The following is a 16,588-nucleotide window of genomic DNA, read 5'->3' on the forward strand; positions in this document are numbered from 1 at the left end:
CTGATGTTCTGTAACCTGGCAGTCTGCAACATGGAGCTTTTTAAATTCACACTGTAGCTCACATTTGACTAGGTTTGATGGCTTCAGTTGTACTTTCCAGGGGAAGATGCTAGTATGGCCATTTGCAGCCTCTTTCCCAGAATAACATACCAGAATAGCTTTCTAAATCTATGTTTTTTAATAGACATCACATGCCATTATAATATGACAAAACTATATACCCATGAAATGTACTGTTTAACTCAAATGACAGGATGTTTACCTGCATGAATAGTTTTAGGTCTTTATCTATCTATTTTTGTTCATTTATTTAAGAGGACTACTGGGGCATTTTTAGAGTGGAACTGAAAAATAATATTTAACAGTTTAAGCCAGGACAAAGAACTACAGCCAGAATCACCCAAGAGTAAAAATCCAAAGTACTAAGGAAACTATTACAAATTGTATTGAGCATGTATGGTGTATTGATACATCATGACTAATTATGTTTAATCAGTGGATGCAAAGATGTCCAACATTAAGAAACATATTAATATGATTTATTCCATTAAATTAAAAATAAAATCCATACTAATGTAAATTTATGCAGCCACTATGCAAAACAGTATGGAAGAAACTTAAAAACTAAAAATAGAACTACCCTATGATCCAGCAATTTTACTCTTGGGTATATACCCAGAAAAAACAAAAACACTGATCTGAATAGATTAATATGCCTCAATGTTCATAGCAGTACTGTTTACCATAGTCAAGGCATTGACGCAACCATCAAGAGATGATTGGAGTTAGAAGATGTGATATAGTGGAATATTACTTAAGCATAAAAAATAATAAAATAGTGCTATTTACAGCAACATGGATGGACCTAGAGAATATTATGCTTCGTGAAATAAGTTAGATGGAGAAGGATAAATACCCCACCATGATGGAATTTGAAGTACCAGAAATTTATTGGGGATACTGCTTGTGAAAGGTAAACTGGGGAGGTGGGGTGGGGGAGAGCAAGAGTAGGCAAGAAAAGTCCTGAGACCACGGTATGGATATCACCATGGTGGAGGGGGGTGGGATGCAAGAGGGATGAGTAGCAAAAGCCTCAGACTGGGGTGTAGCTCAGAGAAAGTCACTAGTCAAACCAGCAAGGAGCTTTGGACAAGATTGCCTCCACATGAATCAACACTGAGCGGAAATGGCCAAAGAACTGGTATCAATGCTGGACTCAGACAGATGCCAAACTGGAGAATGTGGACTTGGGTTAAATGCCTGAGTGGGTTCTGCAACGTGCTGCAGTTGGAGGCTCTCAGCTAACTGCTCCCTTTGTGGCAAGTCCACTCTTGGAGAGACATAGGAGTGGCACACCCGTCTGGGTGCCACACCAAAGGACACGGCTCACAAAGTGTAAGAACCTTAACGTGTAGCTTACTTAACACTCCCCTGTGACTGTTTAATCCTCTCATTCTGTCATTGTGTTTGCTGTGATCTGGATGTGGTTATATTTCATTGATATTTCATACCCAAGGTAATTATGAAGAATAAATAAACAAATTAGTAAGTGTATTAAGAATTTGTAAGACTGAGCCATCCCAATGAGCCCCTTTTCTATTTTATATCACAAAAGGGTAGGAAATTATGTCCCAGAAGATGCAGATCACATTTCACATGTCTAGGGGTGTCACTTGTCATTAAATGCTCAAAGTATCTAAATCAGTGAGCCATGAAGTATTTGAGCAAGTTTGAAAGGTTGCACTATGTGAGTATAATTAACTTTCTTAAGAGCACATGTTTGAGAAAAATGTGTTAAATTGCTTTAATGGTATTCCACAGTGAATGGGAACATTTTTGTAATACATGTGGGAATGCTTTTTTAACATCAAATTATGTGACCAATTGGCTTTAGAGATTATGAATATTTTAGTGGAGCAAATGCTTTTTTTAAAGAATAAATTATTTCAATGACTATATAAATAAGTAAAAACCATAATTCACCTATTTTTAACTGGAAATCATTCCAAAAACACAGTAAGTAATCTAAATGTAAATACTGAATTATGAATTTCTTAATTTTGCTGATAGATTTTAGAATTACTTTACATTTATCCACTAAATATCATTGCCATGGTCTGTATGTTTGTGTTACCCCTAAATTCAGATATCAACATCTTAACCCCCAAGATGGTGATAATGGGAGTGGGTGGGGCTGTTGGGAAATGATCAGGCTGTGAAGGAAGAGCCTTCATGAATGGGATTAATGCCTTTATAAAAGAGACCACAGAAGTTGCCCTCACTTCTACCATGTTAGTGTATCAACTAGAAAGCAGATCCTCACCAGACACCAAATCTGCTGGCATCTTGCTATTAGACTTCCTATACACCATATTGTGAGGATAAATAAATGTTTGTTGAATGACTAGTTATTTATTTCAAATATATAACATATTCATAAAAAATTTTAACATGCCACTGATATCCAATGGATATCAGAATAAATTTGGTTAAAAGATTTCTTTGATGCTCAATACCACTAATTATCGGAGAAATGCAAATCAAAACTACAATGAGGTATCACCTCACACCAGTCAGAATGGCCATCATTCAAAAGTCCGCAAATGACAAATGCTGGAGAGGCTGTGGAGAAAGGGGACCCCTCCTACACTGCTGGTGGGAATGCAGTTTGGTGCAGCCACTGTGGAAAACAGTATGGAGATTCCTCAAAAGACTAGGAATAGACTTACCCTATGACCCAGGAATCCCACTCCTGGGCATGTATCCAGAAGGAACCCTACTCCAAAATGACACCTGCAACCCAATGTTCATAACAGCACTATTTGCAATAGCCAAGACATGGAAACATGTCCATCAGCAGATGATTGGATAAAGAAGAAGTGGTATATTAATACAATGGAATACTATTTAGCCATAAAAACTGACAACATAACACCATTTGCAGCAACATGGATGTCCCTAGAGAATGTCATTCTAATTGAAGTAAGCCAGAAAGAAAAAGAAAAATACCATATTTAGATCTCTCATATGTGGAATCTGGAGGAAAAAAAGAAGAACATAAATACAAAACAGAAACAGACTCATAGACATAGAATACAAACTTGTGGTTGCCAAGGTGCAGGGGGTGGGAAAGGACAGACTGGGATTTCAAAATTTGTAGATACTGACAGGCATATGCAGAATAGATGAACAAGATTATACTGTATAGCACAGGGAAATATATACAAGATCTTGTGGTAGCTCACAGCGAAAAAAAAATGTGACAATGAAATATACGTATGTTCATGTATAACTGAAAAATTGTGCTCTACACTGGAATTTGACACAACATTGTACAATGACTGTAACTCTAAAAAAATGTTAAAAAATTTTTCTTTGTCAAAATCCAAGAACTGTATTATTAATATCACAGTAAAAAAGAAAGTTAAAAATTTTTAATTGACAAGTAGTTGATTTATATTTGTTTCAGGCGTACATCACTGTAATTCAATATTTTAATAGATTACACTCCACATAAAGTTTTTTTAAAATACTGGCAGTATGCCTTGTAACTTGTCTATCTTATACCTAGTAGTTTGTGCCTCTTAATTCCCCTCCCCCGTTTTACTCCTCCCCCACCTCTCTCCCCTCTGGCAAACACCAGTCTATTTCCAGTACCTGTAAGTCTATCTCTGTTTTATTACATGTGTTTATTTTTTAAAGATTCCACATGTAAGTGAAAACATACCATATTTGTCTTCTGATATATGACGTATCTCTTACATTAGGCATTGGGAATAGTGCGTTTGTCTTTTATATCCTTGTGTTTGGCAACTGGATAATTAGCACTGAACGATGGTCTTCAAGGCAAAATTCTCTGAGGATTTGTGAGGAATCCTGCATATGACATATTTCTTTCAGCTTTTCATAAACGTCTGTTGCTATTAGTCCCTAGTTAATACTTTGCACAGAGATATTAGAGTTTTTCTGGAAATTATTTGTCAAGTAAAATTTAACATAAAGACAATTTAATGGAATGAAATGATGTTGTGACAAGTTGACCCTGGATGTCAGTGTTTTCCTTGCTTTGTATCTGCTTACTGATAGGTAATTATCTTTCTGTTTTGCTCTTTCCAAACCCTATAATCAATCATGTTATAACTTGATAATATTTAATTGGAATTCATCAGCTAATATTTAATATCCACTTAGATAGACTAAGACAAAAACACAATTACTTTGACAATATATTAAGTGTATATTATGTATCAGGAACTATGATGCACAAACTCACAATGAGACTGAGGGCTAAATGCTATTTTGTTTTATCAATAAAGAGACTGAAACTCAGAAAATCAAGAAGTAATTTTTGAAGGCTATCTGAAGCAGAATTAAAATCCTGTTTAATTCTGAAGTCTATATTCTTAGCTATTATCTTGTAACCACTGAGACAGGAAAGCTGTTTGGATACACACACACACACACATATATATATATGCACAAACATATGAGATACATACAGGTATGTATGCAGACTCCAGCCTTCTTCACCACTGAGCATTCACCTGTCACCCAAAAAATGACATTATAGAAGCCACTAGGTAATTCCCTTGGATTCTTCTCACATTTTCCTCATCTTGTATTTCCTCCGTCCGGTATTCATCTGACTATAAACCTGGAGTAAGTGCTGAGAACTGGGCTTCCATTCTGTTCCTGGTTCTCTGCTGTTTCTACTCGGCCTTCCTGGAGTTTGGCTGATGGACTTGACTTCTGGTTTGCCTCTAGTGCTGCTTCCTGGAAGCCAACTCAAGTGCTTAATTGACAGACTTGCCTGTCAAGTCAGCTTCTTCTCCTCCTCTCAGAGGAGCGTATCTGAGCACAAATTAGGTCTGTTACACACACACACACACACACACACTCGTGCGCGTGCACATACACATACACAGGACAGTCACTCAGCCAGAAAAAAGAATGCAATAATGCCATTTACAGCAACAAGGATGGACCTAGAGATCATCATATTAGATGAAGTAAGCCAGAGAAAGACAAATGTCACATGATCTCACTTAAATGTGGAATTAAAAAAAATTATAAAAATGAAGTTATTTACAAACCAGAAATAGACTCACAGACGTAGAAAACAAACATGGTTAATGAAGGGGAAAGTGGAGGGAGGGGTAACTTAGGAGTTTGGGATTAACATTTACTACTATAATACTACTACTATATATGAAATAGATGAGCAACAAGTACCTACTGTAGAGCACAGGGAACTATATTTAATATCTTGTAATAACCTATAATGCAAAATAATCTGAAAAAAATATATGTATAACTAAATCACTTTGTTGTAAGCCTGAAACTAACACAGTTTTGTAAATCAACTACACATCAATTAAAAACAAATTTAAAAAGAGACAGATGTCTCTTTTACATTGATTATATATACATTGTCATGAAAAATTATCTCTACACTCTGTCGACTAAAATAAATGCATGCACAGACTAAAAGTTGACAGTTACGTTTTATTCAGCGGGTGGACTCGAGCCGGGATGACAGCTTCTCAGATGGCTCTGAGGGACTGCTCCGAAGAGGTAGGGGAGGAGCCAGGATATATAGGAGCTTTACAACAAAGACCAGGTAGTTGGAACATTATAAGATTACTTGTTAACTGAAGAAAGCCAGAAATCTCAAGTTAAAGAACTTAGCACTTTTCTCCATATGGGAGGAAGCAAACATTTGGGCTCATTAAGTCATTCCTTTGACAAGCACCTAGCCATCTAGGGCCAGTCTCCTGTCCTTTCTTATTCTGGGTTCCCTCAGGCTGCACCATCCTCAGTGGCTGCAGAGGCCGGGCTGCAGGCTTGTCCTCACTGAGGGGTGGGGGCGGCCGCTGATGACTTGATGGCTTCAGCATTCTTTGTTTACTGATATAGCTTGCAGTATTTTTTGTTCACAACTCAATAACCTTAGCCTTTTCATTAAAATATATTTTCCCAAGATAAAACAAGTTTTATATTATTCTTGAATTTTAGGGTTCTGTACTCTAGCTTCGTGTGATTTTGCCCATTGTCAATTTGTTTTTGGATATTGTCTTGCTGGTTACAGACTTTGCACAAGCTACTCTGTTTATCTGCAGGAAGGTGAGTAATCTATATTTCAAGAACTTGAGTATCTGATTCAAATACTTGAAATATATCAAAAGAGGATTCACGTTCCTCTTTTGATATTAGATAGAACTAAGCTTTGTAGAGATGTTCTGGCAAAGATTTCACCTGGCTCCTTTCCTAAGATCCTCTGGGAAAGTTCCACTGGCTAGTGAACACTGAATTGGGAGAGTTAATGTCGAGTTTTGCTCTGCCATAAACTGTTTTTCCTTAGGCAAGGAAACTTCACATTTTTATGCCTTAATTTCCTCATTTGCGAAATTGAAGGAGGATTAATAAAACGACCACATTTACCTAACAGATTCCTAATTTTCATGCTTGCCCTTAAAATGGTCAGCGGACCTGACTGACCAGTTGCTACTCACAGCTCCAGGCCCGTTGTTCAAACTAAAGCTATTGATCTTACAGTTTCTACTTCATTCCAGTAATTGAAAGCTATAATCATGCTTGGTCTCCGACTCGATCTCCAGGGAGAAGGTCACAGAACTGTAACCTTTACAAAGCAGGCTAAATACCAAGAAGACCACACCTCAAGTGCTTAGGAGATAAAGAGATCGAAAAAGTGACAACCTCCAGCCTCTATACAGTTGGTTGCCCGGAGGCATAAGGAAGCCATTCTAAGCCCTCTGATGAGAAAACGATTCTGCTGATTGTTATCGATGCTTTATTATTTGAGCTATGGCTGTACAACCACCCCGCCCTCTCCCCAAGGGGGCTTCACAGTTTTGAAGGAGTTTGCTGTGAGTCCCCTTTGCCCGGCAAAGTGATAAAGATGCCTCTTTTCTTCTAAGCTCCAAGACCCGATCTCTGAGTTATTTGGCTCATCAGGGATGAGGGGCTGATGTTTAGGCAACAAAGTTGGTACATGATAAAAGGATTTTAATTCTCTTGACCCAGGGAATCAGAATGAATCTGGTCCCAGCGTTCCGAGTCCAGGTGTTTTGTGCTTTTGCAGGACCTTTTTCTGATTAAAGCGCTCCTATCATCCCCAATAGAGTCAGTGCCAAAATTCCTTCTTTTCCTTTTCCCTCAATTACTTTTCCTCTCAGTCAGGTTTTAAAGGGAAAGTCACATTAAACTCATTTATTTTATATATAAAGAGCTCAGTTTCTTATAATAAGTTAATCTTCAGAGTGCCTGTATTTAAAAAGGAATTTACACATCACAAAAGAATGGATGAGTAATGAGAGATTTTCTGGCTTGTCATATTCCATATACTAAAAGTAGAAAAACATACACTTTTAACAGAACAGCTTTCCTGGAGCCTCATAAATCATATCACAGGAATGCTTAGCATCTCTGCTTACTTTTATACCATATATAGCATAAAGATATCTTAAAAATAAAAGATGGAAAACCTCCCAGTGTTTACCAGTTTCTTTTCTTTTCTACTAAAGATTAATTGTCAATCCCCTTGTGTATCTTCATTTTTAATTTATTTCTTTTACTTCTGCCTCCACAGAGGACGTTTTGTCCTTAACCCTAGGAATTTTAATAATATTCTGTTGTTTTTGGAATGACCGTGTTTTCAAGGTTTAACTTTCTGGAACGCTCTATTAAATCAAGATTTAAAATGTTGAGTCAGCATTTTTTTTAAAAATAATAAATTTCCATTTGAAAACTCCTAACACTCAGCTATTAGATAATCCTCCACTCAAACCAGGGGGAGAAAATCTTTCAAAACTTTAGCACATCCGTCTGTCTTTTATTTTTGACAAAGCTGGTGATGATGCTTTATCTAGAACTGCGTAGGGATATGTTCTAAATAATGCTGCAAGTTCTCTTTTCCTGAGTCACCATCCTTCTCTTCTGTTCTAGACTGCCAAAAGAACTTACTGTTCCTACCGAAGGAATCAGTTTAATTGAGAATGCGAATCTGACTACAGATGGGTCAGTGTGGGTAGCACAAAAGAGTGCTGGTAAGCGTCATATAAAAATCACTTATGAGAACTCTGTCTTCTTTGTTCGTGACATGATCACTTTCTTTAGCTTTAAAATCACCATTGGCCAGTGAAACGGGTGAGAACAGTGAATAATCTCAAGAACAACTGTCTTCTAGTGGTTTTAATAAATAGATTTAATATTCTTTTACATTTAATTTCCATAGATTGAATACCCTATTTCTTCTCAATAGGGTTTATCATTTTCTCCCATATTTTAGTCAAATCATGCAGCCCACCATCCCATCTTTTGATGTATTTTCAATTTTCCATCTACTTCTATTATTATATATATATATATACACACATATACATATATATATATATGTATTTTCTTATCCCGAGCTATCAGCCAAGCAGTATGAACAGTTTAAAGAGTGCATGTATTCTGATTGTAAGCTTTTAGTCTAGAACATTCTTCAGTCAAGTGCACCTTATATGTAGTTTTTAAATTTCCTGAGAGCCCGGAGAAATAGGTACTATTATTGTTCCAGTTTCAAAATAAAAATTGAGATTCAGAATGTTAAGCAAGACATTCAAGCTTACAGCGTGATTGGAGGGTTTCTGACTCTAAACTCCGTGTTCTTATCAATTATAGTGTTTATGTTTGTGGGCTGGTATGGCGGGTGCTGAGAAGGGCAGGAAGAATGACTTAATTCTCTTTAACTCAATAAAGATTACTGCAGGTTATTGGAGTTGGGGGCTAGGCTTCAGTCTTCAGCATTTATAAAGCTGCTTTATCTTGTAAAAAAGACCGTTCACCCTCTCCTATGAACACGAACCTTCTGTCCCAAGTGACTGAGGAATGGGAGGTAGGATGGGCACGCTATGTTTGGGAAACTGAGCACTTCAAATAAGACTCAAATGGGAAACCCGAGAGCGGAAGCAAGGGCCTCCATGTCATCTGCTGAGTCAACAAGACCATGACACGTGGTGGATATGAACGGAACGAAGTGGGGTGAGTTACAGGAGGTGGTGTTGTAAAGAAAGGCTAACCCGTGCATGTCCAGGAATTTGGAATTCAGGCAACAAAACCACCAGAAATAAGAGCAAAATTTTCCTATCCATTTCATCTTCATTCACCTCTACACGTGTGTGTGTGTGTGCGCGAGCACTTATGTATGTATGTATTGGTGTGTTTAATTTATTTACCAATTTAGCCTTTATAGTCAGAAGGTAGAATGTTTCTCTGCTTAGGACCTGTAAAATTTACCCAGGGTGTGTTTCAGTTTGGATGAAGAAATAGACAAATCTACCACATTTCTCATTGGCTTCCAGGCCTGATGATGGACAACATTTTTTTGCTTTTTTCCAGTTTTTCTTAGTCTAATGACGAAGCTTATTTATTTGGTGGGTTACTCATTTTTGCAGGATAATGTAAATTCTAGTCACTATATTGAAGCACATTTCTTCACTGATTTGCTACACAGAAAACTTTAATATTCAGATTTACAGCTAGCTGACTACTCCCTCCATCTGATAAGTTCATTCATTATTTTTAATGTTCATTTCATTCTTATAAGATTTTTTAATGTAATTTTGTTTTTTTTAAATTTTAATTTGCTTTTTAGTTAGTTTTTTTTTTTTTTTTTTTTTTTTTTTTTTTTGAGGAAGGGGTAATTAACTTTCTTTCTTTATTTATTTGATGGAGGTACTGGGGATTGAACCCAGGACCTTATGCGTCCTAGGCATGCACTCTACCACTTGAGCTATACACTCCCCATAAGTTCAGTCTTTGCCTGACTCTGTGTTTGAATTCTCATCATGCCATAAATTCAATGTCAAACTTCTAGAATATCAAATTGATACAGTTTTATAGAATATCAGATTTAATATGAGATTTATAGGCTATCAAAAGTAAATTGCAAGGTTAATGACTATATTTATGTTTATGTACATATATTTATATATAAGTATACATATAACATGCATGTATATCAGTTTTATTCTTTTATTTCTGAAATTTTCAAGTAGTTGTGTTGGTTCTACATTAAAAATATTTTTGGCTTTTCTGGTGGGTAAGCAAATTTTCTTTTTAAAATAAGAAAACCCTTCCATGATTTCACATCACCCACCAGGTGAAGTGTGGTTCTTTTTATTTATTTACTTTTTATTGAAGTATAGTCAGGTTACAATGTTGTGCAAATTCAGATGTACAACAATGCTGCAATCATACATATGCATACATATATTCCTTTTCATATTCTTTTTCATTATAGGTTACTACAAGATATTAAATATAGTTCTATGTGCTATATAACAGTGCTATATAATATAAATTGTTGTTTATCTGCTTTATATATACTAGCTAGTCTCTGCAAATATCGAAACTCCCAGTTTATTCCTCCACCCTCCCCTTACCCACCTGGTAACCATAAATTGTTTTCTACGTCTGTGAGTCTCTTTCTGCTTTATAAATAAGTTCTTTTTTTTTAGATTCCACATATGAGTGATGTAATATGGTATTTTTCTTTCTCTTTCTGGCTTACTTCACTTAGAATGATGGTCTCTAGGTCCATCCATGTTGCTGCAAATGGCATTATTTTATTCTTTTTTATGGCTGAGTAGTATTCCACTGTATAAATATACCACAGCTTCTTTATCCAGTCATCTGTTGATGGACATTTAGGTTCCTTCCATGTCTTGGCTATTGTAAATAGTGATGCTATGAACATAGGGGTGCATGTAACTTTTCAAATTAGAGGGGTTTTTTTATGGATATATGCCCAGGAGTGGGATTGCTAAATCCTATGATAAGTTCATTTTTCGTTTTTTGAGGAATCTCCATATTATTTTCCATAACAGCTGCACCAAACTACATTCCCACTAGCAGTGCAGGAGGGGTCCCCTTTCTCCACAGCCTCTCCAGCACTTATCATTTGTGAAATTTTGAATTATGGCCATTCTGACTGGTGTGAGGTGATAACCTCATTGTAGTTTTGATTTGCATTTCTCTGACATTTAGTGATATTGAGCACTTATTTGTGTGCCTATTGGCTATTTGTATGTTTTCATTGGAGAATCGATAGTTTAGATCTTCTGTCCATTTTTGGATTCAGTTGTCTGTTTTTTGTTGTTATTAAGTTGTATGAGCTGTTTGTATGTCCTGGAAATTAAGCCCCTGTAGGGTCGCATCATTTGCAAATGTTTTCTCCAATTCCGTAATTTGTCTTTTCATTTTGTTTTTGGTTTCTTTTTGCTGTGCAAAATCTTGTAAGTTTAATTAGGTTCCATTTGTTAATTTTTGCTTTTGTTTCTATTGTCTGTAGAGTAGAGTGCCCTAAGAGAACATTTCTAAGATTTATGTCAGAGAATGCTTTGCCGATGTTCTCTTCTAGGAGGTTTATGGTATCTTGCATTATGTTGAAGCCTTGAAGCCATTTTGCTTATTTTTGTGTATAGTGTGACGGAGTGTTCTAGCCTCATTGATTTACATACAACTGTCCAACTTTCCCAGCAACACTTGCTGAGGAGACTGTCGTTTCTCCATTGTATATTCTTGCCTCCTTTTTCGAAGATAAATTGAATGTAGGCATGTGGGTTTGTCGCTGGGGTCTCTATTCTGATCCGTATGTCTTCATTTGTGCCAATACCATGCTATTTTAATAACTGAAGCTCTGTAGTATTGTCTGAAGACTGGGAGGGTTATTCCTCCAGCATTGTTCATTTTTTCAGTTATGCTTTGGCAATTCTGGGTCATTTGTTATTCAGTATAAAAATTTGGATTTTTTTTCTAGTTCTGTGAAAAATGTCATGGGTAATTTGACAGGGATCACCTCAAACCTGTAGGTTGCATTGAGTAGCATGGCCATTTTAGCAATATTAATTCTTCCAATCCAAAAGCATGGGATATCTTTCCATTTCCTTAAATCATCTTTACTTTCCTTAATCAATGTTTTGCAGTTCTCCATGTAAAAATCTTCCACCTCCTTGGTCAGATTTATTCCTAATTATTTTATTGTTTTGGATGCAGTTTTAAAAGGGATTGTTTCTTTACTTTCCTTTTCTGGTATTTCATTTTTAGTGTAAAGAAATGCGAACGAGTTCTGTATGTTAATCTCATATCCTGCTACCTTGCCGAATTGTTTTTTCAGCTCTCGTAGTTTTTGTGTGGAACCTTTAGAGTTTTCTGTTTAGAGTATCATGTTACCCACACATAGTGACACTCTTAGCTCTTCTCTTCCAATTTGCCACGAAGTCCTTTTTAAGTGTGGGCGGTTGCCAAGCCTCCCTTCCACACCTTTTGGCCGTTACTCCTTTGGCTAGGGGCGTGGCCGGTGTTCTGGCGGCCAGAGTCTGCCCTGGCTCTTGAGCGGGGCCTCCTTTTTGTTCTGCGGTGGTTGCTGCTCCAGCCCTGGCCGGGCTGTGCAAACCCTGCTTGCTGGTTCCCGAGGCCCTCAGGTCACGCCCCCGTCTGTGCTGCTCCCGGTGCTGGTAGGAGGGCGGGGTGCTCCCCCTCCCAGCACCACAGTTGGATGCTGTGCTCCCTCCCTGCGGGACCAGTCTGCACTAATTTCCTTTTTCTCTCTTCTTTGTTCCTTTTCTTCTACCAGATTTGTGGCGTATTTTGTCTTTTGAAGAAGGTGATAGTCTGTCAAAGTTCAGCAGGTGCTCTGAGTGATGGGTGGGTCCACGGATGTCACTCTTGGTGTCTTTGCGGGAGAGGGTGAACTACAAGTGTCCTTCTGCTCTGCCATCTGGCCTCCTCCAAGTGTGATTCTTTAGATTAGCAAAATTACCACTCCCCCAACTCTTTCCCAAATATGTAATCTCATCTCAACTGTGCTATATCACCATTTTCAATGAATCTTTGTTACGAGACTCACCATGTTTCATTACACTGTATTTATGCGATGGTGTCCTCTTCCATATTCTAAGCCAGTTGACAGGCCCATGTCTTTATCTTGCTAATCTCACTAACACTATGGCTGGTACATGGAAAGTGCTCAAATGAGGCTCATAAACTGAATTAAAACTCTTCCATGTGTTCCTTTTTTTGATTTAAACACCGATGACAAAAAAAACCCATTGATATAAGAATATTTCAACATTTTTTTTTTTTAGTGCTAATAATGAGAAAGAAAGATAAGGGCTTGACAAAAACTGGCAGACAGAAAGAGCTGACTGCCAAGCATGGCATTCAGGGTGTATCCCCTGATCCCTGGGAAGAGATGCTGGCTGGGATGGACTCACCTCAGCTGACACTTCAGCTCTTTCTGGAAGAAGGATCTTGCTCTCACTATTTGTGAAAAAAGAAACATGCAAAGCACCATGAGCAGAAAAATCCACTTCCAGAACAAGTCATCAAATGTAGGTAGAAGGGAGGTGAGAGGCTAAGGACAAGAGAAAAGCAGAAAAAAATAACAGTCTTTTTTTGGGTGAAATTTGAAGTGGTTTATTTTGTTTTGAATTAAAATATAGCATAATCTTGAACAGCATCTGATGCCAGGCAGAACTGTCCCACATACCGGCTTTCATCATAATTTTGCCCCAACTAGGAAATGCCATGGAGTTAGTGAGCATCCTTGGGGTTTCCTCAGAACACAGTCACTGAGGTTCCCTTGAGAATAGATTCAGATCAGATCTAAATTTCTATGCACTTTGACTTAGGTTCAACCAAAAAAGAAGAGTTTACACCTTGTCATAGGCAAGGTGGTAGGCAAAAAAATAGTTTAAAGTAGGCTCCCCCCACCAACAAAGTGTTGACTTTTTTCTTGTGCTCATTTGTTTTTATTATTCTCTCTATCCAGATGTCTCATTTTCTGCTGCAACTGCTTCCAGCTGTATCCCTCTGCAAACGGAAACAGAAAGCCAATAATAAATGCTATCAAATGTTGTAGGTTCCTATTTAGTTTCCAGAGTCCTAGAGCATTGCAGAAGTATTTATGGAAGATGATACCTTTGTGTAATAATAATGACGGGCAATAACCAAGCATTTGCTTTGTGATGGGCAGAGTTATAAATGCCTCACATATAACATTTTTATAACACTGAAAATAATGATGAAAGTATTATGATTATCTCCATTTCATAGGTGGAGAAACTGTGGCACAGAGAAGTCAGGTAAATTGTCTAATAAGGGAGAAATATGGATTTACAGCTGGGTAAGTCTAGCCCCAGAAGCTGAACTGTTACACTGTGCCTTGCTGCTTTCTATTAGGGGGTGCATAGGCTGAAATGATGGAAACTTCCAAAAATTCTTTCTCCCTCCCTCCCTCCCTTTCTTCCACTTTTCCTTCTATATCTCCATCTTTCCTTCCTTCCCTTTCCCTCCACTGCTAGCTTCCTGGCTTTGTTTCTTCCATATATTTTCCTTTAAAAAAACTCATACATTTCTGTTTTAGATAAAGAAATATATTTAGAAAGTGTAAAACACATGAAAAGAAAGTAAGAATTTTTGAGCATGCCAGACACCATGTCAAAAACTTGGAATATTTATCTTGTGCATACTTTTCCAGGTTTTTAGTAACTTCTGTTTAGTCCAGGTTACAATGTCCTGAGACATAAAGGAACTACCTGCCTGCCTGTTCTCTGTTGAGCAGTGGATCCTATTGTTTTTTGTTTCATATCCTCTTTAGGCAAGGAAGTGCCATCAAGGATACACATGTAGAAAAAATGACCTATAGCTTTAAATTGTATTTTTATAATTAACAGCTGAGGCTATAACTCAAATACTGGAGACAGATCAGCAGGAGAATGTACAGGAAGAGAAGCATGAAGGAGAAAAGAGAAATGACATAAAGCTTCCCCAACTTAAACTGTTTCATAGACACGCTTTTCAACATTTATCTCATAGCCCCTAGATGTCCTTTGGCACAAAAAATGAGAGTTTCTTGATCCATTAGGATAAATCTGTGACTAGCTTATTATATGCTAGAGGGAAGTGCTTTAACTAGAATCATCTTTTAAATTTACAGTTGATGTAAATTCTGGGTCTTATTCCACTGTCTTCATATAAGAAAATGAATTCTAGCCTGTAATGGAGGAGGCGATGAATGTCAGTGGGATATTTGTCCCTAGTCCATAGAAGACACAGTGAAATATGAAATAACACAAAAACCAGAAGCAGTAAGAGGCCTAAGACTGAAAAGCTTCTATTATATGAATATATTGAGAACACATTTGCTAGCAGCCAACAGATCAATAAAACCGTGTTGGATCCACTCTTAAAATATGCAGTCAAGTTTATTTGTCTGATTGTCTGTTATAACTGTATAGCTTAGAATTAATTCACATATCAATCTGGTATCACAAATTCTATTTCTCTGTGGTTCAGCTGTCATTACTCGTCATATCATTGTAAAGCTGGACTGTCTGTATCAGCTACACGTGGCTGTTAAGTGCTTGACAGGTGGCTTTCTGAATTGACGTGTTCTGTAAATATAAAATCTGCACCAGATATTGAAGACTTATGAAACAGAAGTGTAACATTTCTCATTGGTAATTTTCATATTGATTATATGTTGAAATGATAATATTTGGGATATATTCAATTAAATAAAATATATTATTGAAATTATTTGATCTGTTTCTTTAACTTTTTAGACATGACTGCTAGAAAATTTAAAATTACATATGTGACACACATGATTAATATTATATTTTTATTAACAGCACTGCTCTAAATTTCGCTCTTCTCCATGTTCAGCTACCTATAAATATTTTGAGTAATAAGTAGAATGAAGTCAGGTGGTGTGAAATAGTGACTCAGTACAGCTTCATTTGACTCATGGAAAGAAATAACTCCAAAAATTGCTCCATTAATACATGTAGTGTTTGCTCTTTGTAGAACACAAGATCAGATATTTCAACAAGGGTCTTTCATTTGACCTTGAATGTGACTGAATCCATATTTAAACAGAAGATCTAACTTCCATTTTAAGACATGTTACCATGTTTAAATGTGATTTGACACAATCATAAGACAATTTTAGAATATCATTTCAGATCTATGATGGACTTTGAAATTATAAGCAAAATGCTTATTGTAATGTATTATCAAGGAACATCCTTAAGGAACTTTTCTTTGTGTTTTGTTACACCATCCCTGGAGAATCAGTTTAATCTTTATTTTTTGTTATTGTAAGGTGGCTGCAGTGTTCCAGGAGACATCTGTACCTGAGAAAGGAAATAAACCACTGAAAGAAAAGGAGTCATATCTTTTTGGGGTTTCCTTTTAGGAGCAATTTAATATTTAGCAAAAGCCACGTGGTAGACTTTCACATTTCATCAGCTGAAATTGTGTCAAGGGTTCATGACCCAGTCACTGCCAAGGAAGACGGGATAATTACAGACAGCCTTGGAAATGTCAGGATTCACTGTCAAAGGATGCCATCCACCTGCTCAAAAGCACATAGCTGAACAAATCAGAGCTTTGAAAATGACGGAGAAGAAGGAAGAGGTGGGTGTAGATGGATGTTGGGTAGTTAACCATGAGTGATTGCTGAAACTCCAACTGAAACTTTTTCTGATAAACAAATATTTTGAGTTTTAAATGATAA

At 36.9% G+C, this 16,588-nt stretch overlaps 1 non-coding gene across 1 annotated transcript; it reads right to left on the bottom strand.

The window, feature by feature from the left end:
- Positions 1-9,733: 9,733 nt before the first annotated feature.
- TRNAP-AGG (transfer RNA proline (anticodon AGG)) lies at positions 9,734-9,807 on the bottom strand. Its single transcript has one exon. It is a non-coding gene; the product is annotated as a tRNA-Pro (tRNA).
- Between the last annotated feature and the right edge of the window lie 6,781 nt (positions 9,808-16,588).

This window comes from Camelus bactrianus, chromosome 10 (assembly GCF_048773025.1).
Source record: "Camelus bactrianus isolate YW-2024 breed Bactrian camel chromosome 10, ASM4877302v1, whole genome shotgun sequence".
NCBI classification, from domain to species: domain Eukaryota; kingdom Metazoa; phylum Chordata; class Mammalia; order Artiodactyla; family Camelidae; genus Camelus; species Camelus bactrianus.